The sequence below is a fragment of the Heterocephalus glaber genome, unplaced genomic scaffold, assembly GCF_053883595.1.
Source record: "Heterocephalus glaber isolate CG9 unplaced genomic scaffold, H.glaber_assembly_v1.0 deba00001577, whole genome shotgun sequence".
In the NCBI taxonomy this organism is placed as follows: Eukaryota; Metazoa; Chordata; class Mammalia; order Rodentia; family Bathyergidae; genus Heterocephalus; species Heterocephalus glaber.
Window position 1 is genome coordinate 29714843 of NW_028258358.1, and position 14069 is coordinate 29728911.

At 41.2% G+C, this 14069-nt stretch overlaps 1 protein-coding gene across 10 annotated transcripts in view; it reads right to left on the reverse strand.

Moving 5' to 3' along the window:
- Window positions 1-14069, reverse strand: part of Abcc4 (ATP binding cassette subfamily C member 4 (PEL blood group)) — a 251526-nt gene that overhangs the window by 172226 nt on the left and 65231 nt on the right. The gene's annotated exons all lie outside the window — the stretch shown is intronic.

Consider the following 14069-nt stretch of genomic DNA (forward strand, 5'->3'; position numbering starts at 1 on the left):
CACAGTAGCTCTGTAGAATAGTTTCAAGTTGGGGATTGTGATACCCCCTGCCATGTCTCTGTTACCTAGAATTGCTTTTGCTCTTCTGGGTCTCTTCTTGTTCCAAATGAATTCTTGGATTGTTTTCTCAAGGTCCGTGAAGTATGCTGCTGGGATTTCAATTGGGATTGCATTGAATCTATATAGTAATTTTGGAAGTATGGTCATTTTCACTATGTTTATTCTTTCTACCCAGGAGGAAGGGATGTCTTTCCATTTCTGAATAACTGATGGGTCACAAAGGAAATTAAAGAAGAAATCAGACAGTTCCTACAATTAAATGATAATGACAATACAACATATTGGAATCTATGGGACACAATGAAAGCAGTCTTATGAGGGAAATTCATGGCAGTGAATACTCATATTAGGAAAACAGAATGGATCCAATTAAACAACCTGATGCTGAACCTCAAGCTTCTAGAAAAAGAAGAGCAGGACAAATCCAAAACCCATAGAAAGAAGGAAATTATAAAGATCAGGGCAGAAATCAATGCAATGGAGACTAAGAGAACAATACAAAAAAAATCAATGAAGCCAAGAGTTGGTTCTTTGAATGAATAAACAAAATTGACAAACCCTAGCCAACTTTATGAGAAAAAGAAAAGAAAAGGCCCAAATCCATGTACTTAGGAATGAAAAGGATGAAATTACAACAGACCCAGCAGAAATCCAGAGGATCATCAATACCTACTTTGAGAACCTATATACCAATAAGATGGAAAACACAAGAAATGGACAGATTCCTAGACATGTATGAATTACCAAAGTTGGATGAAGAAGACCTAAAAATTCTAAACAAACCAATATCAATTAATGAAATTGAAAGCATGATTAAAAACTTACCAACTAAGAAAAGCCCGGGTCCTGATGGCTTCACTGCTGAATTCTACAAGACATTTAGAGAGGAACTACTGCCATGACTTTTAAACTCTTCAATGAAATTGAAAGGGAAGTGATGCTCCCAAATTCATTCCTGGAAGCAAACATAGCTTTGATCCCCAAAGCAGAGAAAGACTCAACCGAAAAAGAGAACTATAGGCCAATCTCACTAATGAATATAGATGCAAAAATCCTTAATAAGATACTGGCAAATAGAATGCAGAAGATCATCAAGAAGATCATATACCCTGACCAAGTGGGATTCATCCCAGGGATGCAGGGATGCTTCAACATACGCAAATCAATCAATGTCCTACACTGCATCGATAGAGCCAAGGACAAAAACCATATGATCATCTCAATAGATGCAGAAAAAGCATTTGACAAAATCCAACATGCATTTATGATAAAAACCCTACAAAAAATTGGAATAGATGGTCTCCACCTCAATCTGATAAAAGCCATCTATGAAAAACCAACACCCAATATCATACTAAATGGTCAAAAACTGAAATCTTTCACATTAAAATCAGGAACAAGACAAGGATGTCCACTATCACCACTCTTGTTCAATATAGTTTTGGAAACATTAGCCACATCAATTAGACAAGAGAAAGAAATAAAAGGAATAAAGATCGGAAATGAAGAAGTCACATTGTGATTACTTGCAGATGACATGATACTCTACGTAGAAGACCCCAAGAATGCCACCAAAAGTCTTCTAGACTTAATAACCAAATTCAGTAGAGTAGCTGGTTACAAGGTCAACACACAAAAATTAATACCTTTCCTCTACACGAACAATAGACTCACTGAGACAGAAATAGGGCAAACAATTTCTTTCACAATAGCATCCAAAAAACTGAAATACCTAGGAATCAACCTAACAAAAGAAATCAAAGACCTCTTCTCTGAAAACTACAGCACTCTGAAAAGAGAGATTGAAGATGATATCAGAAAATGTTTGTTTATTTTTTGCGGAACCGGGGATGGAACCCAGGACCTTGCACTTGCCAGGCAGGCGCTGGCGCCACTGAGCTAAAACTCTGGCCCTCAAATGGTAATTTTAAAAGGACACTATTTGGTTTCTCTTATGAAAGCAAAATATTTCTATCATGAGAACAATAAAAGGCAAACCAAAACGAAACTGGACTCAATTGTTGCACTTTATATGCCAGATCGAGGGTTAATTTCTTTAATAAGTTGAGACTACCTAAATATCAGTAAGAATTATAAAAATCTGCCAACCCAAAAAAGAAACAAAGAAAGAAAAGAAAAAGCCAGGTGTGCTGGTGCACACCTCTGACCTCAGCTGCTTGGGAGGCTAAGGCGGGAGGAGCACAAATCCAAGGGCAGCCTAAGGAAGCGACTCCATGAGAGGCCTGGTTCAGTGCTCAGCACAGAAGGAGAGAAAGTGTGCATGAAATTCACAAAAACACAAACAGCTAACGAATATAGGCAGTACTCAAACTCACTATTGCTTGATGCCATACGAATCAAAATAACAAAGTAGCATTTTTTTTTAACCAATGAAATCAGCCAAGATTTAAATACTATAGCATTCAGTCTGGGCAGGGGTGCAGCATATCATATTATTGGGGAGAGGGTAAAGAGTTAAGGACTCTTTGGGAGGTGAAATGGCCTATCAAAAGCCTTCAGTTGTATACACCCTGAGAATGAAGGACGTGCCCAAAGGCTTAGCGTGCACTACTGTTTGCAATACATACAAACTGGAAGGCCACCTAAGTGTCTGGTTATACCAGGACCTATGTGGCCATGAAGAACAATGCCATGAACTGTGGGACACAAACTCCATTTAGGGCTGGTTACTACTTGAGATTGGGCAAAAGAGTGCATCTGAGACATGGGATATCAGTAATCTGGACCAAAGCATTAACTTTATTCAACTTTTTCCATTGCTGTTGCTTTCGAGACAGGGTCTTTGTAGTCCATGCTGGCCTTAAACTCACTATGTAGCCCCGGATGGCATTGAACTGGCGGCAATCCTCCTGCCTCAGCCTCCAGATGCTAAGATTATAAGTGTGCACCACCATGCCCACCATAATTTTATTCCATTTAAAAAATAAATCAATCAAGTAGTCCTGGGCTATAGCTCAGTGGTTGGAGTAGAGCAGTTGACTTACACATGGATGGCCCCGGGTTCGGTCCCTAACCATGAAAAATAAGTTTTAGAAAAAAGTAGTATCTTTCATGTATATGAAAAATAAACAGCTTCTCCTTTCTCAAGTATTTTTATCAGTGAATCTGAAACACATAACCCAACTGTGTCCACATAAATACAACCATGGAAGGAATGAGGTGCACGTCGGGTGGAAGTGGCCTTTCCATGGAAGTAAATTTCCCCAGCTGGTGAAACGCATTCTCCCCTTCAGAACCTAATCTATACTTTCACAGAGGACCTCTAAAAAAGCTGCAGACTGCAGTCCATCTTCAGAATGTCGGTTCCTCAGCAGCAGCAGCACATTCTTGTCCCATGTCGATGACCCCCGGTCAGTGAGTGCTCCTCCCAAAGGCTCCAAGTGCCTCTCGGCTTTTGCATCCTTTACCATTTCATTTTGTCCCTGTTATGGGGCTGTCCAGTGTCTCTTAAAATTCTCAGACTATTTCCTCATTTCCTACGACTATCTTCAGATCAGGGGATGACCTGATAGGATTTTAAGTCAAGTCAGAGTAAACAGGCCCTGCGTAGGCAGCTAAAGGTCTCTGAGCATTTGGGGCTTGCTTCCTGGTTCGTGGCCCTAGCCAGAGATAACTTTGTCAGATCACGGACCTTACAGGTAAAGCAGGCATTATTGTAACAGGAAATATGAGCATGTTTAGCCACTGAAGCAAAAAATTGCCTGTATTTTTCCAATATTGTTGGCCTGAGTTGCTTAGTAATGCACCACACCTGCTTTCTTGATTGCATAATCTAAAGACATTCACAGTTGTTTTTGAGGGGAGGACCGAGGAACTGCTTAATATCCTCCTTACCCATGAACATGCTCTGCAAAGTTAGTCATGTTCCCTCTACAGTTTTGTAGAAGAAAAGAAACTCAAGGAAATGAAAGCCAAAGTCCACACTAAACAACCATTTGCCATTCTCTATAATCTGAAAGTTCTGCTGCCTTCTAGGGTTTGTTTTGTTTTTTTTGGTTTTGTTTCTGCCTGGTTTTCCATGATGGGTACACATGCCGGCAAACCTGTACAGAAAGTTCCCTGTAACCGCTGAAGAATGTGGCATTCGGCTCCTGGAGGCACCCACAGCTTTATCCTCGCTCTGCTGCTTCCTGCGCCTTCCCAACACCATGGCTGGGGTCAAGAGGTAGAAAAACATGCCCAGGGTTGGGCCGTCCCCTCCACTCACAGAGGGCCTGCGATACCATTCTGTGATCAGGGTGAGAATCAGGAAGTGGCCGCTTCTAGAAACCCGGGAGAACTGAATTCAACAGGAACAGTTCCTTCACAGACCTTCACCTCATCCCCTCAAAGGGCCAGAGAAAGGACTTGCTCAAGGCCATCAAGAGTTCCTAAAGCTGGCCTCTCCGATGCCCTGCGAGTCCCAGGGGCTCCAGAGCCCCAGTAGGATGAGGGACAAAGCACCGCACAGCCAGGCTCCAGCAAGCTGATGCTGGCAAATGCTATGCAGGGTGCCCACAGTTTGCTGGAGAAGATGGGAGCCAGAATGTCCCTGAGCCTCAAGAATAGCTCAGAAAACCTAATTACAGAACTAAAAATCAGTACTCTGATGAGTGAAGGGATGGTTAACACATATGGTTATAGAAAAAGTACACTTAAGAAGCTCTACTGATACCCATGGAAAGAGCAGGGGGCACAATTTGATAGCAATCTGCTCTCGGTGGGGTCACATCCCCACAGTGGCTGACAGAGCCCTCAACCCCAGGCCCTTCAACCACCAGTGTCACTGTTAGAAAGAAAAGCCCCAGCTGACGGGTTTACCGACTCAGAGAGGGAACACAGACGGGAGCAAGATGTGACAATTGTGGTAAAGCTGAACTGAGGAGAAACAAGGGGGAAAAAACACAAAGGCACCAACAGCCCATGAGTGGGTAAGAAAACAAAACTCAGTGAGAGTAGAAATGAAGCCCCACCCCCAACTCAGGGAAGAGGCAAAACACCAAACTCCGTCAGATTTTTAAATTTTTTCATATTTTCTCCTTTCTGTTTCTAAAAGAAAAACATAAAAATACAGACAAAAATGTGTTTATAATCTACCTTCTCAAAAATGGCATGTTTGACCATAAAAATTTACACATAAAGCCACTGCCAACTCTTTTATACCAACTTTACTTATGCTGCCTATAAAAAGTTCTTTAGGGCCAGCGATTTAGCTCAGTGGTTCTGCCCTCTGCCTCACAAGCACAAGGACCCAAGTTTGATCCCCAGTACCAAAAAAAAAAGTTCTTTAACAATTTTTTTATCACGTGGCTATTTTCAGGTCAAAAAGAGTAAGGACTGGGGAATTTGCACTCTACAGACTCAGCATTGTGCATAGTTTTGCTAAGAATTCATGCAAATGAGAATATTTTTACAAATGTGATTCCCCTTTTTTCCTAATATTGTGTATTTATCAAAGTATTGAACTTGAGCCAGCTGCTATTCAGTGGTCCTAAAACAACAGGGCATATTTTTTAATATTGCAAAGTTAGTTCCATTGCTCATACCCTTTTCCCAATATCATCCTTAAAGCTTAAGGAAAATGAAGAGCTCTTTGTATAAGAAAAAAAAAACAATGACAGTAGTAAAAATATACTACCTAAAGAATGGTTTATACCACATACGTTTTTTAGAACCAAATTTATCAAAAGCAGCAATAATGTCTTAGCTTCCTTCAACAATAAATACAAAAAAAACAGGAATAAGGTGCAGGACGTATAGCACCTATCATTCTACACTCTACCACGTCCCTCTCTCTGACTTCCATATTCGCCTGCTCCTGTAGGTAGAAAGATACGCCTATCAAAGAGCAGCTGTAAGCCAACAACTCCAGGAGATCTGAACAAAGGAAACAACTCTGTTAATTCAGCTAACCAGTTCCCAAGGCAGTAGAAAGGAGGGGAGAACTTCAAAACAGCCAAGACAGAGATGTTCACTCAGGGCAAGGTGCAGACAGAGGGAGAATCTCTGAAATTCCTTCCTCTGTCCACTCAGTATCGCGGCTGAGTACAGGGTGATCCATGATGTTTTCACTGGCTACTGAGTAAACACAGTATGACCTAACTCTATCAAAAGTTAAATTAACCTTGAGGACATTTCACAAGTGATGTGAAATAAGCCAGTTACAAAAAGACAAACACTGGATAATTCCAATTAAACGAGAGGTCTCCAGAGCAGTCAAATTCGCAGAGACAGAAAATAGAATGGTGAGGGCTAGGATGAGGGGGGTGGGGAGCTAATGCTGCCTGGGTACAGAGATTCGCCTCTGGAGATGGACGGTAACGATGGCTACACAAAAACACAAAGATAGTGAATGCCACTGACGGTACTTCACGATGACTTCAAATGCTAAGTCTGATGCTATATTTATTTTACTATGATTAGATTTATAATTTTAAAAAAATTTTAAATGATCTTTGAAGACTGAAAGGAAATAACCAACAACCACAAATTCTAAACCTAGAGAAGTATCTTTAAAGAACACAGGTAGAGGAAAAGATTTCTCAGACCTAAAGAAACTTTTAAAAATATATGTGTATAATGCAAAGTAATTTTACAAAACACTGGGTTTCAATGTAGTATTTTCCTACATACACGTAACATATTTTGATCATATCCATCCCTCCATTACCCTCCCTTACACATCTCCCTCCCCCTTATTCCTTCTCTTGTCTAGTAAGTCTCCCTTCTATTTTCATGTCCTCTTTTCCCAAAAAAAGAACTTTTAAATGAATTAAAATTTTTAAAAAATAAATCATAGGCCTGATTCAGAATAAACGCCAGGAAAAAGTATGCGGAGACCCATGCTGCTTTTTCCTTTTCTAAGGGGGCCACATCCACCTGGGCCCTCTCTCCAGTCTGTTGTCCTCTTCACTGTTCTCTACTACAGCATCCCCCAAATTATATATACAGACTTTCAGGACCTCTCCTTAGACACTGTGATGGAGGAGGCCTGAGATGGCCAGGACCTAGGGTTTTACTAAGCTCACCGGTGACTTAAGGCAGAATCTGGGTACCGTCTCCTGGCATGTCCCCTCACCCTTGATCTGCTCAACAAGGAAGCTCAAACGTAGAGTCAACAGCTCATCCAGCCACACCCTTAGTGTACACACAGCTCCGGGATCTGGGCTCCATGGCTCATAAACATCCAGGCTGAGATAGCCACTCTGACCAGCAGTGAGCCACTGGACCAGCCCAAATCCCTCACTCTGCCGTGAATCAGCACAGAACAGAACAAAATCCTGAGGCCCATGTTTTCAGACACCAGATAATAGACAGTATATGCAACTGACCCCTTCGAGAAAAGACATTCATGAGGTGAATGCCACCCTGCCCTGCCCTCACTGGGAGAGCCCTTTCCAACTGTAGCAGTGAGCTCAAGTCTAAACAGAGGACAACACTTGTGGTGAAGTGAGGAAGGGGTTATGGGCAGATCTAAGTCACATCTACTAGGCGAGCCACTGCCAGGACGGAGGTGTCGGAGAAGAAGGGTCCCAGAAGTATAGAGCAGAGGGGGATTACAGAAAGTCCCAGAGTGGTGGATGGGCTACAAAGGCACATGGGAGAAAACCACCCAGGCCTTCACAGAGCTGGTGCTACGAATGGAGATGCTGAAGGTCTGGCAGAAAAGAATTGAGGAATGGGAAGTGTCACCCTGCCAGCAGGGTGCAGACAGGTCACTCATATATGGCTAATGAGCCTGGCAAACAGCTGAAGCGCCAGAAAGACCAGGCCTTTCGATCAAAGACCACTCAGCAGAGAAATGATCCTCAAAGTAGGGCAATTCTGCCATCCAGGGGACGTGTGGCAATTTCTGCAGCCACGCTGGCTATTAGGAAGAGGGGTTGCTGTTGCCACCTGAGGAGAAGAAGCCTCAGGTGCTATTCCACATCCTACAATGCACAGGGCAGCTCCCGAAGGCAGGATTTCTCCAGCAGAACCTGCCTAAGACAAACTTACTCTACAACTGTCCTAGAAAAAATAAAACCAAGCCCTACGAGATCCACGAAGGACTTGGGGTTTAAGGTTTGAGTCCCACCAAGTTAGAGGGGCTTGGGAAACACACTGGATTTCCAAGTTCTGTCCTACCAAAGTCTACACAAGTTCAAAGTGATCGGCTAGTAGTGAAGATATCTCTTCCTACAAAATTCAACACTGCAGATTACCAGAATGCAGGCCTGCAGTGTAGCCCTTAAAATATCTAATTTACAATTTCAAAATCTTAAACATACAAGTAACAGGGAAACATAATTCATAGCAAGCACAAAAGCTGTCTTTATAATAAAAAGCAATCCCCACCCCCAAAAACCCTAAACAATAATAATAAAATAATAATAAAAGCAAACCCAAATTGGCACAGATAATGGATCTTAAAATGCTTAAGGGAAATTCTTATGAATCTATTCTAAGGGTTGAAGGAAAATGTGTTCCAAGAATTAAGGGCAAGTATGAATAAAGGTGGAGATTCTCCACATGGAAGTGCAAATGTTTTTTTAAAAAGAACCCACTATAGAATTGAAAAGAACAATACTGAAATGGGAATAAAATCACTGGCTGCTCTTAGTAGCAGTTTAAAGATAACAGAGTATAAGCGAATATAAGCAAAAAAAACTTAGGAGCCTGTTATGGCCTGTCCCTAGATGTCACCCCCAAACCCTCATGTGCTCATAGGTTAGGGCTTTTCTGAGCTGGCTGAACCCTGGGCTAGGGTATATGATGCTGAGATTAAGGGCATGTGGTACTAAATTGGTCCACTGATTCGAATTAACTAACGCAGTTCTGGGTTTGGATAATGGAAGCCCCACCTCAGGCGTGGGTGGCACCAATCAATAGGCTTATTATAACCTGGATACAACATAAAGGGAGAGAGGGAAGGCAGGCTTGAGGCTTGCTGCTTGCTGCCTTCTGCGTGCCACACCAGAAATACCGCAGTCTATGGTACCCTCTTGCCATGCCGCTGGCCTTAGAGCCTTGGAGCCAGCTGGCTAGGGACTGCAACCGCTGCAAACTGTGAGCTGAAATAAACCTTTCCTCCTTTAACCTGTGGGTGTCAGGTATTGTGTCTGAGCATCTACCCTAAGACAGAGCCTATAAGACAATTTTAAATGGTCTAACAAATCCAGGAAGGAGAAGAGTGTAAGAGTAAGTCAGAAAAGAAAATTCCAAAAGTTATATTAGTCACATATTTTCCAAATTTTATGATAATGTCATTAAAAATTCAAAAAATTCAGCAAATCCCAAGTACCATTAATGCAAACTAAATCACACCTAGGGTGATTATTATCAATCTCCCGAAAAATCAGTGAAAAAGAGAAAAAAATTAAAACATAAACTAGAAAAAGCAGAAATATTTCATATAGGGAACAAAGGTATAAATTATCAGAAACAAGGACGGCCATGTGACAATTAGACATCCACGGTCCTCAAAGCGTGGGTTGAGGGCCCATAGACTATGAACCTATAATTCAGTACGTGACAAGCATATCCTTCAAAAATAGAATTCACCCCCAGCATTTCTTTACTATAGCAAATGCAAAAAGATCTTTCAGGCTGGAAAGAAATTGTACTCAATGGAAACCTGGAGCTAGAGAAATGAAAAGCACTACGAATAGTAATTAGGTGGGTTAATAAAAAACTTTTTTTCCTTTGTGAAAAAGAAACACATACAGCAAAGAAGCACCGAGACACAATATCTGTCTTGGATGAGGTGAAAATTAACACCATAACACACACTACTTTAACTATAATGTACTACAGACACTTGGAGAAGTCATATAGCAATTTATTCTCAAGCTGAACATATTCATGATATGACTCACAAATTGTACTCCTACGTTTCTATTTAAAAGAAATAAAAACCTGTCTCCACCGAAAGATATGTACATGACTACTCTTAGCAGTTTCGCTTCTAACCACCAAGACCTATAAAGGAGCCAAAACTCCAACACTGACTAAATATACAAACTGACGTGTTGGCATATGAAAAAATTCCACAATCAGCAATTAAAAAATAACTATTGACACATGTGACAGCATAGGATAATCTCAAAAATACTACGTGAGGGGAAGAAGCTAGTCCAAAGCTGCGTACTGATTCCATTTATGAGTTTTTGGAAGTGCCAAAATGAATCTGTGATGACAGAGCTCTCATCAGGTGTGGTCTGGAGCAAGGGTGGGGAAGTAGGATGGAAACAGGCAGAAAGGGACATTCTGAGCAATACCAGCGAGCACTACCTCGTGGCAGAGCAGTACCCAAGAACTGTACGTGCACATGCCAAAACTCAAACACTTAAAGTATGTGCCTTTTAAGAGGATAAACCACACTCCTGACTACAAAGCAGTCAAAAGAAACAGCGTCTTAGTTCTATGAAAACAGGGAACTCTCACTATTAAATGGCATTTCACATATCCAAGACTTATGAATGCTTCATCGGGTACACTAACTTTTGGTGTGTGCAAGAATTTTTGTTTTAATTTTGTGGGGAATTTTTGCAAAGCAAGCAGTTAGAACTGATTTGCTTTGAGACTATTGGTAGTAAATACCCACCAGCTGGGTGCTGCAGTCTGCCTCCAGGGGGCGCCACTCCCGCTGTCACTGTCCATGGAGTGATAGGAGGCGCTGCCATCCTCAACAACCCACGTAAAGAATAGCAACAAATGGGGCTGGGGATTTAGCTCAGTGGTTCTGATGCCTGCCTCGCAAGCACAGGGACCCGAGTTCGATTTCCAGTACCAAAAAAAAAAATTGTCAAGAATAACAATAAAAAACCCATCTGAAGATAACGTTTGGTATAAGCAGCTCAAAGTAGGCCAAGGATGCATCTGTACCGTGTAAGTCAAAGGCCAGGACAACAAACACCTTCCACCCAGCACCTACCAACACAGACACACACAGTCCATTTGAAGGACCATCAGCGACACCAGCAGGGTGCTGAGAGTAAGGTCAATATATGACAAAACGTAAACTGTATGCATAAAAAGATTGTAACTGCATAAAATGTATGCGAGTGGACAAAGATCGGAAAAGATTCTGTAAATAGAATACCTGTCATTTTAGGATGATGGGATTTGGGATATTTCCCCCAAAATGCGTGGAAGAACAACAGTAAGAAAAAAAAAAAGCAATGCTTAAGGAACTGCCCAGGTCCCAGCACTGATTGCCTTTGTGGGCCCTCTCAGAACTATGACTACCTAATTGCAACTTTTACCCCTTCGAAGACCTCTGCCATTTTAACAGACCACCACTGACACCACCAATCCAAATAAAAGACTGTCATAGCTCACCAACATTTCTCTTCATTCAGTCTTCAAATTAAACAGAAAAATCAGTGATCAAGTGGGAATATAAAATGGTACACCTGTCGTGGAAAATGGTACAGCAGTTCCACATACACAAAAATAATTAAAGCTAGAACTACCACGTGATCCAGCAATTCTACTTCTGGGCATATATCCAAAAGAAATGAATGTAGGGACCCAAACAGATACCTATACACTCACATTCACAGCAGCATTGTTCACAATAGTCCAAAGACAGAAACAACCTCCTAAATGTCCATCAACAGATGAAAGGAGAACAAAATGCAGTATATCTACACATCACATATTATTTAGTTTTAAAAGAAATTAAATGTGACAGAGTTCTCTGCTACATAAAGTGGCTCCGACAACCCTGCATGCTAAAATGGCCCCTGCCTACAGGAAACCAGTCACTCCAGAGAGAACAAAGACTTGCTTTTTCCCACCTCGCCCCCACTCACAGCCAATCATCTGCCACCACCACACTCCCTCAGCCCTTATAAACCTCACCCAGCCAACCCCTGGTTGCTGCTCTCGCCACTGTTTGAGACAGCCCAGCAGCTCTGTCCCTTAATAAAAGCCTTGCTTTGGGTGTTCCTGTTTCGGCTCATTTTATTTCTCTCAAAATTATGATACATGCTACAATATGATAAACCCTGAAGACTCCATGCTACATGAAATAATCCACACACAAAAGGACAAAGGCTGTATGACTCCACTGATAAGAGGAATCTACAGCAGTCAAAATCATCGACAGGAAGTAGAATGGTGAAGGATGTTTGAAGAGGAGAACATGGAATCATGGTCTAATGAGTACAGAGTTACAGCTTGGGATGATGGAAGAATTCTGGAGGGGGATGCTGGAGATGGTTGCACAGCAATGTGAATGTATTCAATGTCACTGAACTGTATGATTAAAAACATAAAATGATAAATTTTACCATAATACAAAAACAATGATCAAAAGTCAAAACTAATTTTTATCAAAGCTGTAAAAAGGTCAATAAAGAACAAGCCACATTTATATATGACACGTCCCATAGGATCATCCAATACCATAAACGATGATGACAGCAGTCATTCCGATGATAACACCCAAGCTGACTTCTCCCGGGACCAGGGATCGGACGGTGAGGCTGGAGCGCAGACTGCAGCACCACAGCACCAACTGTGCTCCAAGGAAGCACCACCCTTGGGTCCTATTTCTTTACCTTGGCAGGTTTCCAGATGCAAGGCAGACAAGAGGAATTCATCTTTCCCACATTACTGAAATTTCAGGTTAAGTCTATGCTTTAACCCAAGCAATTTTGACTTTGTAAAGAGCCAAATCGTCTAGGATAATCAAACTGGCAAATTAATACCTTGGGGAGAAGTTTACATTCTGGTAAGCAAATCTGCCAAGCTAGATCGGGTTTCCCCAAGGCTACTTTCCAGCGTCAGTGGAAAGAGGAAGAAAAGCGGGTGACCAACTACTCACCGGTACAAGGCTTTGTTTGACTGAGCCAACCCCTTACACCTGACTCGAGTGACAGATGGGCTGGAGGAGAGGGTGGAGGGCTAACAAAATTTCCTACTTGCTGGGATTGAGCATGATCTAGAACTGAGGTGGCGAACCTATAGCATGTGTGTTACTGCGTTTTTCTTTTAAGACAAAAGATGTTATTGTATGAGTTGTTTTTTCTAAACTAAAACCTCAGTATTCAGGTTTAATTGTAGTGTGGTTTAATTTGTGATAAACAAGTGGGTTTTGGGTCGAAGTTTGGGCACTCAATCTTTAATAAAATGTTCACCATCACTGATCTAGAAAGACAAAAATCTGCTCAATGCATAGAGAGAAACCTAAGTGCCCTTCTAAAAGGCAGAAGAGAGTCCAACAGACTAACAGTGACAAATCAAAGGCCCCTTGACTACAGCATACAGACACTGTCACCATTTCCATGTGACAGACGAGGAAACTGGATGTATTTTGCCACAGCTACCAGAGGTCATAAGATGCCACACGACCCCAAGAAGACTAATAAAGACTGCTCAAAGGAGGATATGAAGAAAACTGCTTGTATCAGCCAAGAAAATGATCCACAATAAACAGAGCTCTAGATAAGTCAAGGGAGGTAAAACAAGCAATACTATAGATTGTTTGATCTTGAGCTTTATCATTAATGAGGACTTTAAAAAAATTTTTTAAATAGAAATACATATAAACAGAGAAAAGAGTGATCCAGGATGGAGTTTACAAAGAGTTCTTTATCTCCTGACACATATTAGTTCTGCAGCAACTCCTTTTCAAGGATACCTGAAACCCTGGTCCCTACATAACAGTTAAGACCAGGGCAAACTATGGGACATTTTATGGCATTTATCAACCAAAAAGCACTGAATACAACAAATCAGGCCTAAGCATTATAGCTACAGTAAAAGGAAAGGAAATAAGATATAAAAACTTAATCCAAATGACAACAGGAAAAATTATAAATTCTCTCAAAATTACTAAAATAATCTAAAATTAAAAGTGGCATCTCAAACATTCAACTACTTCCTTAAATACCATTAAAAACAATAACTAGCTTTAGCTCTTTAACAACAGGCTGTGTTTTGACAAAGATTCCAATTATATTTTTCTTTAATTGACAAAATTATATCAAACATAATTAAAGTTTACTTAAAAACATAAT